The sequence below is a fragment of the Tamandua tetradactyla genome, chromosome 11, assembly GCF_023851605.1.
Source record: "Tamandua tetradactyla isolate mTamTet1 chromosome 11, mTamTet1.pri, whole genome shotgun sequence".
NCBI lineage: Eukaryota > Metazoa > Chordata > Mammalia > Pilosa > Myrmecophagidae > Tamandua > Tamandua tetradactyla.
In genome coordinates this window covers 93718269-93734458 of record NC_135337.1, presented here as the reverse complement: position 1 = coordinate 93734458, position 16190 = coordinate 93718269, and the positions used below count along the sequence as shown (strand labels likewise).

General features: G+C 39.2%; 1 pseudogene; it reads left to right on the top strand.

Moving 5' to 3' along the window:
* Positions 1 to 905: 905 nt before the first annotated feature.
* On the top strand, positions 906 to 1832 carry LOC143649269 (olfactory receptor-like protein OLF4; annotated as a pseudogene).
* Positions 1833 to 16190: the final 14358 nt, after the last annotated feature.

Sequence of the window (16190 nt, the reverse complement as noted above, 5' to 3'; positions counted from 1 at the left end):
ATACTCTTGAGCCAAATCCTCTCATAAATGTCTTAATATTTACATGAATGTTTATATATGATTGCTCTCTCTCTATGTGTCCTTCTCTCTCTCTCTCACTCTCTCTATCTAATCAGTTTAATTTCTTTCATCTATTCTGATTAATACAGCTTTGCAATAATTAATGACATGACAGAAATACAACAGGTAGATAAGGGACTCTCTATAACTTGGAGTTTCATCATTGGGGTCCCACCTTGTTCTTAAAAGTTCTCTTATACCATCTCTCATTCTCTCCCTTTTACTTATCCCCTACCACACTGCCTTCCTTGTTGACATTGACTATCCAATCAAGCCCTTTCGTTAGGGCCTTTGCTTCAGGCTTTTCCTGCATTGGTCACAAATTTCCAATATCCTTTGACTCCTGCCTTCTGTATCTTGAGGTCTCTGTTCAAATGTTTCCCTGCCCGGCAGTCTTGCATGAATATTGAGTATCCCCACTCAAGCTCTCCATTTCACCTGTTTCCATTTCATTTTAGCTGCTGTCACTATGCCACATAACATATAATTGTGATGTTATTTACTTATTTTCTTTCCCCTTCACCACATTGCAGGCAACTTTTGTTATCAGCACGTCATTTCTCTTGGCTCATCAGTAACTGCAGCATAGCTGGATGGATTATTCATTCCTCAAATGAATGAATGAATTTCTCATGAAAACCTTAGAATGCATGCTGCCTGGGGGAATATTTCAAAATGTAGATGGCAATTTCTAATCAGAGATGGCATTCTGTTTAGAACTGAAAAATGAAACCAGAAATTAATTTCCTGACTCTGAGATATAAATTATGGATACAATAGTAATGGTGGTTTGTTTGAAAATTAATCATGTTATTTCTCTCTTTTTGAGTAGTGACATCTAACACATGGAACTGGGAAATGGCACACAGGTTTCAGAATTTCTCCTCTGGGGATTTTCAGAGGAACCAGAACTGCAGACATTCCTCTTTGGGCTCTTCCTGTCCATGTATCTGGTCACCGTCTTCGGGAACCTGCTCATCATCCTGGCCACCATCATCGACTCCCACCTCCACACGCCCATGTACTTCTTCCTCTCCAACCTGTCCTTTATTGACATCTGTGCGTCTTACACCACAGTCCCAAAGATGCTGGTGAACTTTCACATGCAGAGGAGAGTCATAACCTATGCAGGCTGCCTCACCCGGATGTACTTTTTCTTATTCTGTGGAGGGTTGGATGACTTCATCCTGGCTGTGATGGCCTATGAACGCATCATGGCCATCTGTCACCCCCTGCACTACACGGTCATCATGAACCTCCAACTCTGTGTCCTGCTGTCTGGTTTGCTGGACTGTGAGTGTCCTGCATTCCTTGTTAAACACCTTAATGGTGCTGCACCTCTCCTATTGTACACATGTGGAGACCCCTCACTTTTTCTGTGACCTTGATCAGATGGTCCAACTTTCCTGTTCTGACACCTTCGTCAATGAAGTAGTGATGTATTTTGCAACCGGGATCCTGGGTTTTGGTCCATTCACTTGTATCATTTACTCTTATTCTAAGATTTTTCCTCTGTGCGTGTGATCTCATCCATTTAGGGGATGTGTAAAGCATTTTCCACCTGTGCATCTCACCTCTCATTGGTCTTCTTATTTTTTTGCATACTCATAGGAGTGTATCTCAGATCAACCACATCCCCAGATACACATTCAAGTGCCACAGCCTCTGTGATGTACACTGTGGTCATGCCCATGCTGAACCCCTTCATCTACAGCCTGAGGAATAAAGATATGAAAGGGGCTCTGAAAAGATTCTTCAGGATGAAGTCATAAACGGGGCAGAGGATGTGTTTGTGAATCAAGTGGTCAAAGCCTCTGAGACAGAAACTGTGATACTTTGATCAGTTTATGGAGCATGGACCTGCCCTCGATTCAGACATGACCTTAAATCTGATGAAGCAAAGTTTCCATCACACATTATGTTACCATATGAAAAGATTGCATTTAATGATTAACACCTACTCAATAAAGTAAGAAATCTTGGTGTCCCTCTGCAGGGGGATTTATACACTTGGAGGCAGGATTGGGCTGCATGTCCTGCACTATTTTATTTGATGATATATGTGGCTGTTTCCAGTTTTGAAAGTAAAATATGTGCTGTTTATATTAATTTTCTTCTAACCTTCAACAGTATGTGAATGAAAAATCTATGTATTTACTGTATCATCCATTTTGTAATCTTCTTACCCTGGTTTTACCTTAAAAATTTTGCTTGAGAAATGTATTACTCACAAAGTAAAGCATAATATAAACTTTTCAGTGTGATAATTTTTTACAAGATAAATATCCCTGTAATACCATAATCTTGGAAATGGCCACCTGTCTGCTCTGTTCTAGACACCTTCCCCATTTTCAAGAAACCAGTCTCCTGATTTTAGTTTCTCACTTAATTGTGATGGTTTGCATAATTTATATAAATCAAGTATATTATTTAATGGAGGATCATTTCACTGACTCTGTCTATCTTTTGGATATGGTTATTGACTAACCATCATCACTGATCAATTGAAACCCTTTGTGTTACTATATTAAGTTTTGTATCCCTCTACTGTTGATGAACATTTGGCTAGTTCCCATTCGGGGGCCATCAACATAAGGTTCCTTTCAGCATTATGGCTTATGTCTTCTCTGAATGCTTGAACATGATGGGAAAGAGTGAGTATGAAGTCCCAGCTGATGTCAAAATGAATCTTTATTACTCAAGGTTCTCAAGGGAAAGACAGCAGTCAAGATGTAAAACTACTGTTAAGGACTGAGTTCCCACTCCAGTAGGTGCAAAGGACCAAGAATCAATCCACAGATGACAATCCTTGACATGTAATGGAGGTTACTTGGTGCAATCCAGAGTTGTGTCAGATACGTGTCCCCTGTTCTCCTTCCAATTTCTCCCTTCTGGGGGTGCAATGTCCATCCTATCTGTCTCCAAGACTTACATTGGAAGCAGAGTCTGTTATGTAGCATCCACAGGTTGCCAAATGGAGAAGAATTTTCCCACAGAATGGAGCTTCTCTGGAGATATGACAAACTCAGTTGTGGGTGTGACCTTTTGGGTTGGATTCCTTCTGTGGAGATATGACACGCAATTATGCATCCCATGTGTGACCCAGTTGTCACTCTGTCCATTTAATCTGGGTATTCATTAGGTAACAATGGTCTTATAAAGGGGGAACATTTTGGAGAAACCTCAGATGTAGGTACTTGGAAAACAGTTTCTTCATAGCAGATGGAGACATGGATGTTTGGAGATGCTTGGAGTGTTGACAGAGAGAACAAATGTCTGGATATGGGCAGAGCTCAGCAGACATCACCATGTTCCTTCACATGAAATGCAAAGCAAGCCAGAGCTGAGAATAATGTCCCTAGGAGCTAAATGAAGGCCCATTGTCATGTAGAGGAAACCACTGACATCAGAAGCTGGAAACAACAGACAAGGGACAAGGACCAGCAGACACCAGCTATGTGCATTCCCATATGACAGACAATGGCTATTTTGAGTCTGTGTAACTTTTTTGGATGCTTTAGTTTGAACATTTTTTTCTGGCCTTAGAACTGTAGACTTGTAACATAATAAATTCCCTTTCTAAAAGCCATTCCATTTTATGTATAATGCATTCTGGAAGCTTTAGAAAACTTATATATACGGTGAAAGATTTTTTTTAAGAAAAGACTTAACAACATCACTTTCCTAAGCTGTTTGCAAATCATGAAAATGGCACTTCTAGATCACACTGTGTGTGAACATACATGTGTAGGTGATCTTTGAATAACATCGAACCAGTTCTGATGTAAACAAGGTTGGAGTTTGATTCATTTCTATAAAAATGTAGATTCAAGGCAAACGAAGGAGTGCTTTGCCTCAGATCTCCTAATAGAGAGGTATTTTGAGGAAGATGCCAGTCCTTTTCTTGGGTAAATATCAAGTGTCAGAGCATCCTGGATTATTGGTGGGTGGACCTGAGGTCCAGGGACGGGTCCATCACTGGCTCTTGGCCGTGCTGGATCCTCGGGGAAGGATGCTTGTCCACAGAGGCAAGTGACTTTTGCCTCCCCCCCCCAGCAAGGGGCCAGTGGGAAATCTTTGATACCCCCAGGCAACAAGATGAGAGAGGCACACGGTGTGTTAGGTGGCCTGGGGCTTTCCCGCTCTCACTCTGGCTTATTCTGGCCTTTCTCTTATTTGTCATCTCCACCCTCTGGGAGTGGATGTGCATTTCAGTTTCTGCCAGCTTCACCGTGGATGGGTGTCCAACTTTTGTGTTTTTACTCTACAGTTTCCATTGTGAGGGGACTACAGGTGTAAAACCTGGAATCAGAAGGGCTATGGAAGCTTGCTGCCCTGGAAGGCATGTAGAGCTGGTGGGACCCCAGTGGAGAGAGGTGTGGAGAGTTGGGTGTGGGTGGGTGTTGGCCAGGAAGGGAGCAGACCCCACCCCGGGGTGACTTCACTTGGAAGAAGAGAAGAACATGTTTTTTCTAGGGTCCACAAGGAAGAATGATGTAGACTGAAATATGTCCACCCCCAAAAGATGCAAAAATATGAAGTATTTCTTCGATCACATTCTTCAGAATTAACATTTGTTTCTCATGATTTTTATGCTTACACAGTGATCAATCCCTGGAATTATTTGGTCCTTATTTGTTTTTATTTCTTTTTTAATTATATAGTAACATATATACAAAGCAAGGAAATAAAAAAGCTATTATTTTCAAAGCACTATTCAACATTTAGTTACAGTACAGATCACAGAGTTTGTCATGGGCTAACATGATCCTCTCAGATCTTTCCTTCTAAGTGCTCCAGAATATAGCAGCCTGGAGGGCATAATATATATATATTTAAATATTTTTTATCATCACAATAAAATATTTCCTTTTTTTTTGAATAATAACACTTATGTGAAAAACTATATATTTCAAATCACAGTACGACAATTACTTGTAGAACTCATTTCAGAGTTTGACATGGGTTACAAGTTCAGAATTTTAGGTTTTATTTCTAGCTGTTCTAAAATACTGGAGACCAGAAGAGATATCATTTAATGATGCAGCACTCATACTCACTTGTTAAATCCTATCTTCTCTGTATAAGTTCAACATCAGCTTTGATCTTTGCATCCCTCTCTTTAGGGGTGTTTGGGCTATGGTGATTCTAAATTTTTGTTATTGGAAGGGTCTGTCACTAATATGCTGTAGGAAGATGAAACTAGTTCATATTCTGGAGAGGGTGGACCCTCAAAGTTCAGGAGCTATCTGTATCAGGGACCCATCTTAAGGTTATAGGTTTCTGGAAAGTTAGTCTAGTGCATGGATTGGTCTTTATTTTTAATTATCTATCTTCATAATATATTTAATGTTGAATAGAGAAAGTCTCCTAGTACCCTGTCATAATTTTATTCTCTGTTACAGCTCATTCTCCTAGATGAATTCAGAATCATCTAGGCACATGGAAGGAAAATGTCTTGGAGTTCTAGAGAGGATTCCATTATAATTACATTACTTTCTTTCTCTCATTCTCTTATGGTATGTTTTTGAGGATTTTGTCTTATACTAGTAGTTCTGTTTTGTGGTCTTCTAATTTGTCAATGCATTTCTTTATGTGTGGCAGTCATCAAACAATAAAGTGCCATAACATTGTGTGACTGTTACCAAATACACGTGACATCTAGCTATTTTTCCATCCCCTTGCAGCTCATTTCTTATTGGGAAATGTGACAACATTCCTAAGATGTACAAGATGAGTGAGTCTAATTATGAATAGTATTCAGATTCCAGTATCAGACACACAACCAAAGTAGTTGCATAAAGAAATTTTGGTTTCTTTTGGCACATGTTCCAGGTCCAGAATTAGGATCCATGTATGGTACAACAGCTCAGGAAAGTTGTTAGGAATTCCTAACATCTCCTTTTATTTTTGAGTAGCTGCTCCAATTATGGACATGGAAGCTGCATCCTATTCAGGAAGACTGCAATTCAAGGGTGCAGTTCAAAAGGATGTGCATGGAGAAACTTTAACAATTTCCCATTTCTGCTATAATATAAATAAGAAAAGGTGCCATACCACGAGCTCAGTGAATTTCAGAAACTGGATAGAGTCCACGGAACCAGAATCCAAACTGAGAAATAGAATGTGGCCAGTCCCCAAGTACATCTATTGCCCAAGGTGATTTATACACTAAATGGAATATCATTCAGCAGCAAAATGGATTGAGCTTTTGATACATGTTAAAAATGAATGAACATTGAAAACATCATGTTGAGAGGAATAAGCCAGACACAAAAATACACAGATGTTGTGATCTCACTTATATGAAATCCAGAGAGGTGGGGGGTGGATTACATTGCTAAGGATCAAGTTGAGGAGGTGATATTGTTTCCTGTGCAGAGTTTCTGTTTGAGGTGATGAAGCAGGTCAGGCAAATGATGTTGATTTTAGCAACGTGTTGTGAATGTACACATCGCTAGTGAAATGGACATGTGATTACAGTTAAAATGCAAATTTGAATTGAAAAACTTTAAATCATATGTAAAGTTTTTAATTTCTTCTTTAGGGCTAAATTTATAAAAATATTAATAGATCTATTAACAAAATAAATTGAACACCACACGAGGTTATACGGAGAAAAATTTACACAATCCATACTAGGTGCTAAGCTTAAGAAAAGGCCTTTAAGAAAGTATAAATATATCTTAAAAGAAGGAAGTATTTCATGAAAAGGGCTAAAATGACAAGTGGTAATTTTTGGTATAAGCATGACTTTCAGAATTGTTTTGGCAAGGCCTCATAAAGCCAAGAATATGGGACACATTGTTTTACATCAAATGAATATAGTCTCCACTTTGTTGAGAGGAGAAAGCCAATTTCAACCACAAGGGCTGTGTTTTCTGCCCATGTCAGCACTTTGGAGATCTAAGGACCTCGTCCTGGTGGGCATCTCAGATGAAATTTTGGAAGAAACTGTAAGTCAGTGGATGGCGTGAATTGTTAGAAGTGAGATCTATGGAAGGCAGGAGGGTCCATGGAAGAGAAATAATAAAAATGGGATTCCCTTGACTCCTACCTGGGCTATTGGGATCAGAGTATCAGTAGGAAAACTTTCCTTTCTGTCCAGCCCAGTGTCCTACAGGGTGCAATTAACGAGGAAATGTGCCTAATAAAGAGCTATAGGAGAGCTGTAGAGATCTTCTCTGCTGTTGTCTCTCTTCCTGTGCAAGGCTGGGCTGGATGGGACATGCTTGTCACAGTGCTCAACCTGCACTGGTGAGGGAATGGATGCCAGACTCCTCCCTGATGTCTTGATGGAGAAAGACCTTCACTCCCATCACCAACCACCCAGGAAGGAATTTGTACTTCTGCACAGACACCTTTTTCTCAAAGACAGCATCCCGGTGAGTTTGAAAGCTCAGCAGATTTTTCAAGAGAAGTTCCACAAAATGGGAGCCAAGAGCTTTTCCCTGAGGTCACCTGAGATCTGGTTCAGCCCAGCCTAGAGTTGAGAGGTCTTTGTGCTTGTTTTGTGCACGTGTAATAGTCAGTGTACTTATTTGTCATGTGAAAAAGGTGTCCATTGGACTCAGCAGTGCAGGAATTTCTGTTGACAGCTAGTGGTAGAAATAGAAGTACAATTAGCAGAGGGAATGTATGAAAGAAAGTGGTTTCTTAAAAAGCAGAGTATCTGTCCATGGGGCTTTGTCCTAAATGGCAGCAGGGAAAAAAGTGACATTAGCAGTGGAAGAATAGGTAGTGTAGTGAAGCCTTTTTCTTCAGAGTGATATACTTGAGAATGTTTCTGTATGGCAGGCAGAGCTCCTGTAGATTTTTTTTTATTAATTAATGGAAAAAAAAGAAATTAACCCAACATTTAGAAACTATACCATTCTACATATGCAATCAGTAATTCTTAACATCATCCCATAGATGCATGATCATCGTTTCTTAGTACATTTGCATCGGTTTAGAAGAACTAGCGACACACCAGACAAAGATATAGAATGTTAATATAGAGAAAAGAAATAAAAGTAATAATAATAGTTAAAACAAAAACAAAAACAAACAAACAAACAAACTAAACCTATAGCTCAGATGCAGCTTCATTCAGTGTTTTAACATGATTACTTTACAATTAGGTATTATTGTGCTGTCCATTTTTGAGTTTTTGTTTAAGGAAGTAGATTTTACCCTGCAATAGCATTTCATGAGACAAACACTCCCACATTGGGTATCACATGAGGAAAGGGCATTTTTATTCAATAGCTTTAAGTTGGTATATTGCAAACTTTATTTGGAGATTATTATTTTATTGGTAAAATTAAATTAATGTGACTTTATGAGTCATTTAATTTTTCCATTTCAGCCAATTGTTTGTTCAAGTCTTGCTTGTGTACTGGCACCTGAGTGCTTCAATTGCTTTGATTGAAACCTTTCCAATGCAGAAATGTCCATTGGTCTCTTTTCTTTAATTTCTTTTTTTTTGACTCCTTAGATGTTTGTCTTTTAGTTCTCTTTTTTATGTGCAGGTGCATTTAGGAATATGGTATGAAATTTTATCAATATTTTCTGTGAAATGTGTACATTTTTTGATGTGAAATCCATCTATCAGTGTTACGTATTATGTTTCTTATGTGGCCTTTTAAATTTAGAAATTCTTCTTCCTTTGAATGAATAATAATTAGTATTTATATGCATTTTCTCCATTGGTTTTGCATCTCTCTTTTCCTTATTATACCTTCTGTCTTTTGCAGTTAGTTCTTTCTATAAAATACCATCACCTTCCCCCTTCATGTGAAAGTGTTTTTATCATTTGAGCACAGGGCACTTTGTCCTCTATAATTTAGTGGGCACATCTGTGACTGTTATCATAAGGAGGTAGAATTGGGGACTGACTCAGAAATAATAAGGCTCTTGCACAATTGAAGAAATATCAGCCTCAGCTCATCAAGTGAATAACCATTCATTCACTGACAGGAAGGAAGCATCTAGCTTTTTTTTACAGATATTGATTTAACCATCTCAAGAGGATGGCTGATCAAATCATCCTTACAGAAAGACTTTATTAAGAATGGTCCTATCAGATTTCCATAGCTAATGCCTGTTATATCTGAGCTTCATCTTTTTCTGCATTTAATTTCATTTAAAAGCCTTCTACTCCTTCACCTATCAAATTCCCAAAATTTGTGCTATATTTTCTTTTGTAAAATGTTGATTGGTTCTCTTTGCTCATTTTACTCTTGAGTGTTCAATCTGTATGGTGTCTTGACACTGTAAAAATACCACTTCTTTAATTTTGCTTTTATTATTTTTTTTGAAGATCAGGGCATATTCCCAAAGTTGGAATGCCACAAGAACCAGAGAAAGTTTCTTTATCACAGTCTCATGGGGGATTTGAGTTGTGTTAATTCTTCTCCATCAGTGCATAGCATTCTCTTTTTCTCTTTCCTTGCAGAGCAGCTTTTTATGTTCCCTTAAACAGAGGGCAGAAAATCGCTATGTGAAAATGAAACCCATATTTTTCATATGCAGGGAGCCTTTCAAGCTGGAATTTCTGGATCTCATTTCTAATTTCTAAATAATTTGCGAGACTGTCAGCTTGCACTGTACTCACTCCTGACTTAATCAGTTTTTGTGGAGGTGAGAAGACTGTGATATTAACAAGGCACCAGTAGACCATTTTGCGGTGTGAATTTTTCTGTGTGTCTGTCTCTGTGTTTCTGTGCTTGTGTGTCTGTGTATATGTGTGCCCGTCTTTGTGTGTTTGTGTGCATTCTGTGTGTGCATCTGCCTGTGTGTATGTGCTTGTGTCTTTGTGTGTCTGTTTATGTCTCTGTCTTTATGTATGTATGTTCAGGTGTATGTGTCTGTCTTCTTGCGATTGTGTGTGTCTCTGGGTTTGTTTCTGTGAGTGGGTGTATGTGTTTGCTGGGGTTTGCACAGTCATCTGAGCAGAATATTAAACCCAGGGCTTCAAATTCTCATGGCAAGCACCAAAGGAAAGACATAGATGCTTCTATGGGTGCATTAAAGGAACCTCAGTTTTTGTAGCTTCAGGCTTGAGATTTCTGAAACCCATACACACAACCTAATCTTCTGCGTAGCTGTATTACAATGCAACATTCGTGAGTCTACTGTGAGAATGTGGGTGTTCACTGGGAATAAATTAGATCCTGAAAATTGGCATGGGGATGTTGGGATAATGATGATGTTGGGGGAACTTTTAAAACCTAGAATCTCCTGAGTCTTTGCCAAAGAAAACTAGCACTTACTGCTTTGAGAAATTCACTCTTCTGACTGCTGAAATAGGACCTTCTCCTTTTAAAACTCTCAACTGACAGGATTAAAAAAGCCTTGATGTTGGAGAGCAATCTCCTTGATTGATTGTAGATGCCATCATCCATGCATGAAAAATTAAATTATTGATCATTTAAGTTCACAAAATTACCTCACAATAACTAACAGGCCAGTGCTTGCTTACACAGGCAACTGGACACTGTCAACTGGCCAAACTGACATGTGAACCTATCACAGCTGGATGTGAGAAAGCCTCAACCACAGTTGTCATTGCCCAATGGACTCATGAACAAAGTGGCTGTGGTGTTAGGGATGGAGTTATGCATCGCTCAGCAACGTGGACTTCCACTCACCAAGGCTAGGTTGGCTACAGCCACTGCTGAATGCCCATTCTTCCAGCAGCAGAGATGAATTCCCAGTCCCTGCAATATTCCCTGATGTGTCTGCCTGCTATGTGGCAGTAGGTTGTTTGCACTGTACTGCTTTCATAGTGAAGGGGTGGTGTTTTTTACCTACAGGAATAGATAAATCCTCTTGATATGGGTTTGTCTTCTTTGCTTGCAATGGTTTTGTGAAACTACCAACAAAACTTTGCATTATCCACCATGATGGTCATCAACCTTGTAATACCTCTGGCCAAGGAGCTAACTTCACAGCAAATGAAGTGCGGGTATGGGCACATTGTCATGGAGTTCATTTTTCTTACCATGTTCCCCATCATCTTGATGCAGGCTGGGTTGATGGAATGGAGGAAATGGGCTTTGGAAGATTCATTTGTGGTGCTAGCTGTGTAGTAATACCTTGAAGTGGTGGGACAATGCTCTCCAGATGGCTGTGTATAATCTAAATCAGCATCCACTATATGATGCTATTTTTGACACAGCCCAGATTAACAGGTCAAGGAGTCAAAGTATGGAAATGGCTGTGGCACCACTCACTGTTACCATTAGTGATTCATTAGAAAACTTTTGTTTCCTGTATCTTCGAGCCTATGCTCTGTTGGTCCTGAGGTCTTTTTTCCAAAGTGAAGATGGTCCCACCAGGAGACACAATGATATTTCCACTGAACTGAGAGATAAGATGACCAGGGGGCTACTTTGGGCTTTTCATGTCTCTGAATCAACAGGCACAAAGGAAGTTACTCTCCCTACTTCAGTGAATGATCCTGATTTTCAAGTGGAAATAGAAGTGTAACTGCACAATGTAGGTGAAGAAGAGTTTGCCTGGAATACATGACATCTCTTTTATCATCTCTTCATACTGCTATTCTCTGTGATTGAAGTCAATGGAAAACTGCAACAACTCCACCCAGCCTGGACCCCTTAGAGCGTAGAGCTTTAAAGACTGAAAAATTGGATCGCCACCCCAGAGAAATACCCATGACTAGCTGAGGTTCTTGCCGAGGGTACAGTGAATATGGAATGAGTAGTTTTAAATGCAGGGTTTTAAAACAGGTGGTTTTAAATACAAGCTCTGCCTCCATACCAGTTGCAGAAATGAGGAATGCAATGCGTATTTCTTCCTTGATTTCTCTTAAGATTAGTATAGATACATCAAAGCAAAACCTTCATTTTCTCTCTTTCCTTATACCTATTTCATATAAAATAAATTGTATTAATTTTATGTCACGGTATAAGTTACAAGATCTCAAGTTTACCGATAATTAATACTGATTGGTTACTTGCATCCTCTTGTGGGGAATGTGTTATTACATTTCTGATAGTATGCAGGACAGATGAATTATGCTATGTGAATATATATCTATGTTAGTAAATTTATTTAGAAATTATACTTTCAGGAAACATTATGGGTGACAAGTTTACTAGGTGTTGATTGCAATGGTTATTTTCCTGTGTGAAATAGCCTAGGTCATGGTGTCCAAATGTATGCTCAAGTAGTCATTGGCCTGATTGTGCATGGTATTATATTTTGTAGATGGATTTAAATCATTGGTCAGTTGATTGCATAGGGCTGACTGCATCTATACTCAACCAAGGAAATTGCCCTCAGCCATGAGAGGAGTCTCCTTATTAAATCAGTTGGACCTCAAAGAGAGAACTGACCATTTCATTAGTCATAAAAAGAATTTCTATCTGTGTACTTCAGGTTTCCATCTTCTCCTTAGGATTCTATCATCACATTGATTGGAAATGGCAATGTGCAGCTTCTGTGGGGAATTCACAGTAACTTTCAGTGCGTTCCTGTGAAAATCAATTTCATTGTGGGTGCTATGAAATTTGAACTTGTCAATCCCCATACTCTTGAGCCAAATGCTATTATAGATCTCTTGATATTTACATATGTATGGATATATGATCTATCTATGAACCATCTATCTGTCTGTCTGTCTATCATCTATCTATATCTATCATTGATTTTTTTTTCACTCATGTACTCTAATACTCCTTTGTGACCAACTTAATGAAGTGATAGAAATACAACAGGTTGATAAGGTACTCTCTACAACTTGGTGTTTCATCATTGGGTCCCACCTTGTTCTTAAAAGTTCCCTTACACCAGCTCTCATCCTCTCCCTTTTACTGATCCCCTGCTACACTGCCTTCCCTGTTGACGAAGAACATCCAATCAAGCCCTTTCTTTAGGTTCTTTGACCTGGACGTTCCCTGCACTGGTCACAAACTCCTCATATCCTTGTGAATCCTGCCTTCTGTATCTTGAGGTCTGTGTTCAAATGTATCCTTGTCTGCCAGTCTTGCTTTGCAAGCATATTGAGCATCCGTACTCAACCTCTCCATTTCCCCTGCTTCCATTTCATTTTAGCAGCTGTCACCATGTCACATATTCTATCATGATATTATTGATTTTCTTTCGCTTTCACCAGATTGCAGGCAACTTTTGTTATCAGCACATAATTTCCATTGCTTAGTCAGTGTGTCTGACATAGCTGGATGGACTATTCCTTCCCAAACGAATGAATGAATTTCTCATGAAGAATCACTGGGGTAACATTTCAAAAGTTGGACAGCAATTCCTAATCAGAGATGGCACTCTGTTTAGAATTGATAAATGCAGAAATTAATTTCCTGACACCAAAATATAAATTATGGATATATAAGTAATGGTAGTTTGTTTGAAAAGTTCTTGTGTATTTCTTTTTGAGTACTCACATCAAATACATGGAACCAGGAAATGATACACGAATTTCAGAATTTCGCCTTTGGGGGTTTTCAGAGGAACCAGAATCACAACCTTCCTCTTTGGCCTCTTCCTGTCCATGGACCTGGTCACTGTCTTTGGGAACCTGCTCATCATTCTGGCCAACATCACCAATTCCCACCTCCACACGCCCATGTACTTCTTCCTCTCCAAGCTGTCCTTTTCTGACATCTGTTTATCCTCCACCACCGTCCCAAAGATGCTGGTGAACATCCAGACACACAGCAAAGTCATAACCTATGCAGGCTGCCTCACCCAGATATAATTCTTCATATTCTTCATAAGGTTGGATGGCATTCTCCTGACCGTGAAGGCCTGTGACCACCTTGTGGGTATCTGTCACCCCCTGCACTACACAGTCATCATGAACCCCCGGCTCTGTGTCCTGCTGGTTCTGGGGTCCTGGATTGTAAGCGTCCTGTATGCTTTTTTGTAAAGCTCACTGGCGTTGTGGCTGTCCTTTTATGTACACTTGGAAATCCCACATTTCTTCTGTGAAATTAATCAGATGGTCCAACTTTCCTTTTCCGACACCTTCCTCAATGACATGGTGATGTATTTAGTATTTGGGCTGTTGGGTGGAGGACCATTCATTGGCATCATTTACTCCTATTCTAAGATTGTTTCCTCCACATTTGCAATCTCACCGACTCTGGGGAAATATAAAGTGTCCTCCCCCTGTGCATTTCACTTCATGGTGGTTTCTTTATTTTATATTACAAGTATTGGTGTGTACATGAGTTCTTTTTCCATACATTGTGTACACACAAATGCACAAGCTTCAGTGATTTACACGGAGGTCACACCCATGCTGAACCCCTTCATCTACAGTCTGAGGAACAAAGAAATAAAGGGGGCTCTGAAAAGACTCCTTGGTCAAAAACTTCAAAATGTTCATTGCAGCTGGGGTTGAAGAAGTGCAGTGATTGTAGCGTTCAAAACCTCAGACACAGAAATTATGATTCTTTGAAATTTCAAGAAAGTTAAATATATCATTAAATATGTTGAACTAAAACCTTAATGAATGCATGCTATTATGAAAGGAGAGAATTATTTCTTGATGATTTTCATCAACTCAAAAAGTAATAAATCTTGACTTCCATGTGCAGTATAAAGATTGGGATGCAGGACTGGGTTGTATGTTCTGTATTATTATTGGCAAATACAGGTCTTTTCACTCGTCTAACCAAAATATCTGCTCTTTTTTCTAAATTTTATAAAAAATATTGAAGGTTTCATTAGTACACAATCTATTTGCTGACACTTTCATCCAACTTTTATAGCTTTAGTGTTCAAAATATCTCATGTGGAAGGGATGATTCACTCAAGACCTTGAAATCCTGCCCAGTGATTCCTCTGTGAATGAAGTGCTCACAGTTAGGGCACAAGTGAATCCTGAAAATTCATGCATGTCTATACAACATACACTACCTACCCCAAATGGAACCTCAAAAGCAGTCACTATTTAACACAGTTCTCTGAAGTCAACTGGAATAACAATGTGATCATAAATGCTTTCCTAAATGTATGAAAGAATCCTTAAAATAAACAGTGATTTATTCTTCTGACTGTTTGCAATTCTGCTCACATTAATTATTTTCATGATTTACTTTCAATCATTGAATTAGGAAACCATGGTATATATGTGTTGCTATGCACTATTACTGTAACCAAGTCTGTAGTGTGGAGATGTGATTCCTGCAATGCTACCCATTGCATTACAGTCACTGCTTTATCAACTCTGAGGCTCTCCTTCAGAGGTGATTAGGTGGTGACAGGTTGGTCTAGGGTGCACTTCACTGAACTGATGGCTTTTCCTCCACATTTTTCTCATCCTACAGCAGGCTATACTGGAGATGTTCACAAAGCTGAGGTAGACATCCAAGGGGAACTGCAGAAACATGCTGAGGCTTTTTGATGGAAACTGTCACTTCCACCTTATTATTTTGGCCAAAGCAAATGGAACACATTCAGTCTAGTCTAGAATCAAAGGTGGATCAAGAGACTCCACCTCTCAATAGGGGGAACTGCACAGTCTCATTGAAAGCACATGGATTTAGAGTGAAGTGGAAAAATAAGGCCAACTCTGCAAACAGTCTGCCCCAAGGAATCATTGCAATACAATTCAAAAAATTTTTATTGTGGTCTGTCACAACCCAAGCCTTGAATAATTTCACCTTTCACTTTGCCCTCAGTGGCATTGTAAAATTTTTGGAGAAGCAAGTGAGCATCAAACTGTACATTTATAAGTAGCCATGGAATTTCTATTCCTGACCATGATGGCTTCCTCAGATATAAATATATCCTTCTATTCTTCTTCTCCCAGTCAGCATTCTTATGCAAATAAGAAATAAACCTTTTTCCTTCTCAATGCCTTCTGAAAGGCAGGGAGAGCTTGCCTGACTTGATGACCCAGGACTTCCTGCAGTAACTCCAGAAACAGAAAGAGGGGCACCTGATGGACAAGACACCCAAATGGAAAATCCTCCAATGGATTATTCTTGAAGATCCTTTGGGTTCAATCTTGTTCATTCTCTCAGCCATGGGCTGGTCCCACCAGCCACACTTCGTCTTAATTTCTAGGTGTTCTTTACTTCAATAGCTAAGGCTTTCTTTTCCTAGGTTTGATCTTCATCTGACTTCCCATCCTGTACCCTTATGTCATTTTTTGT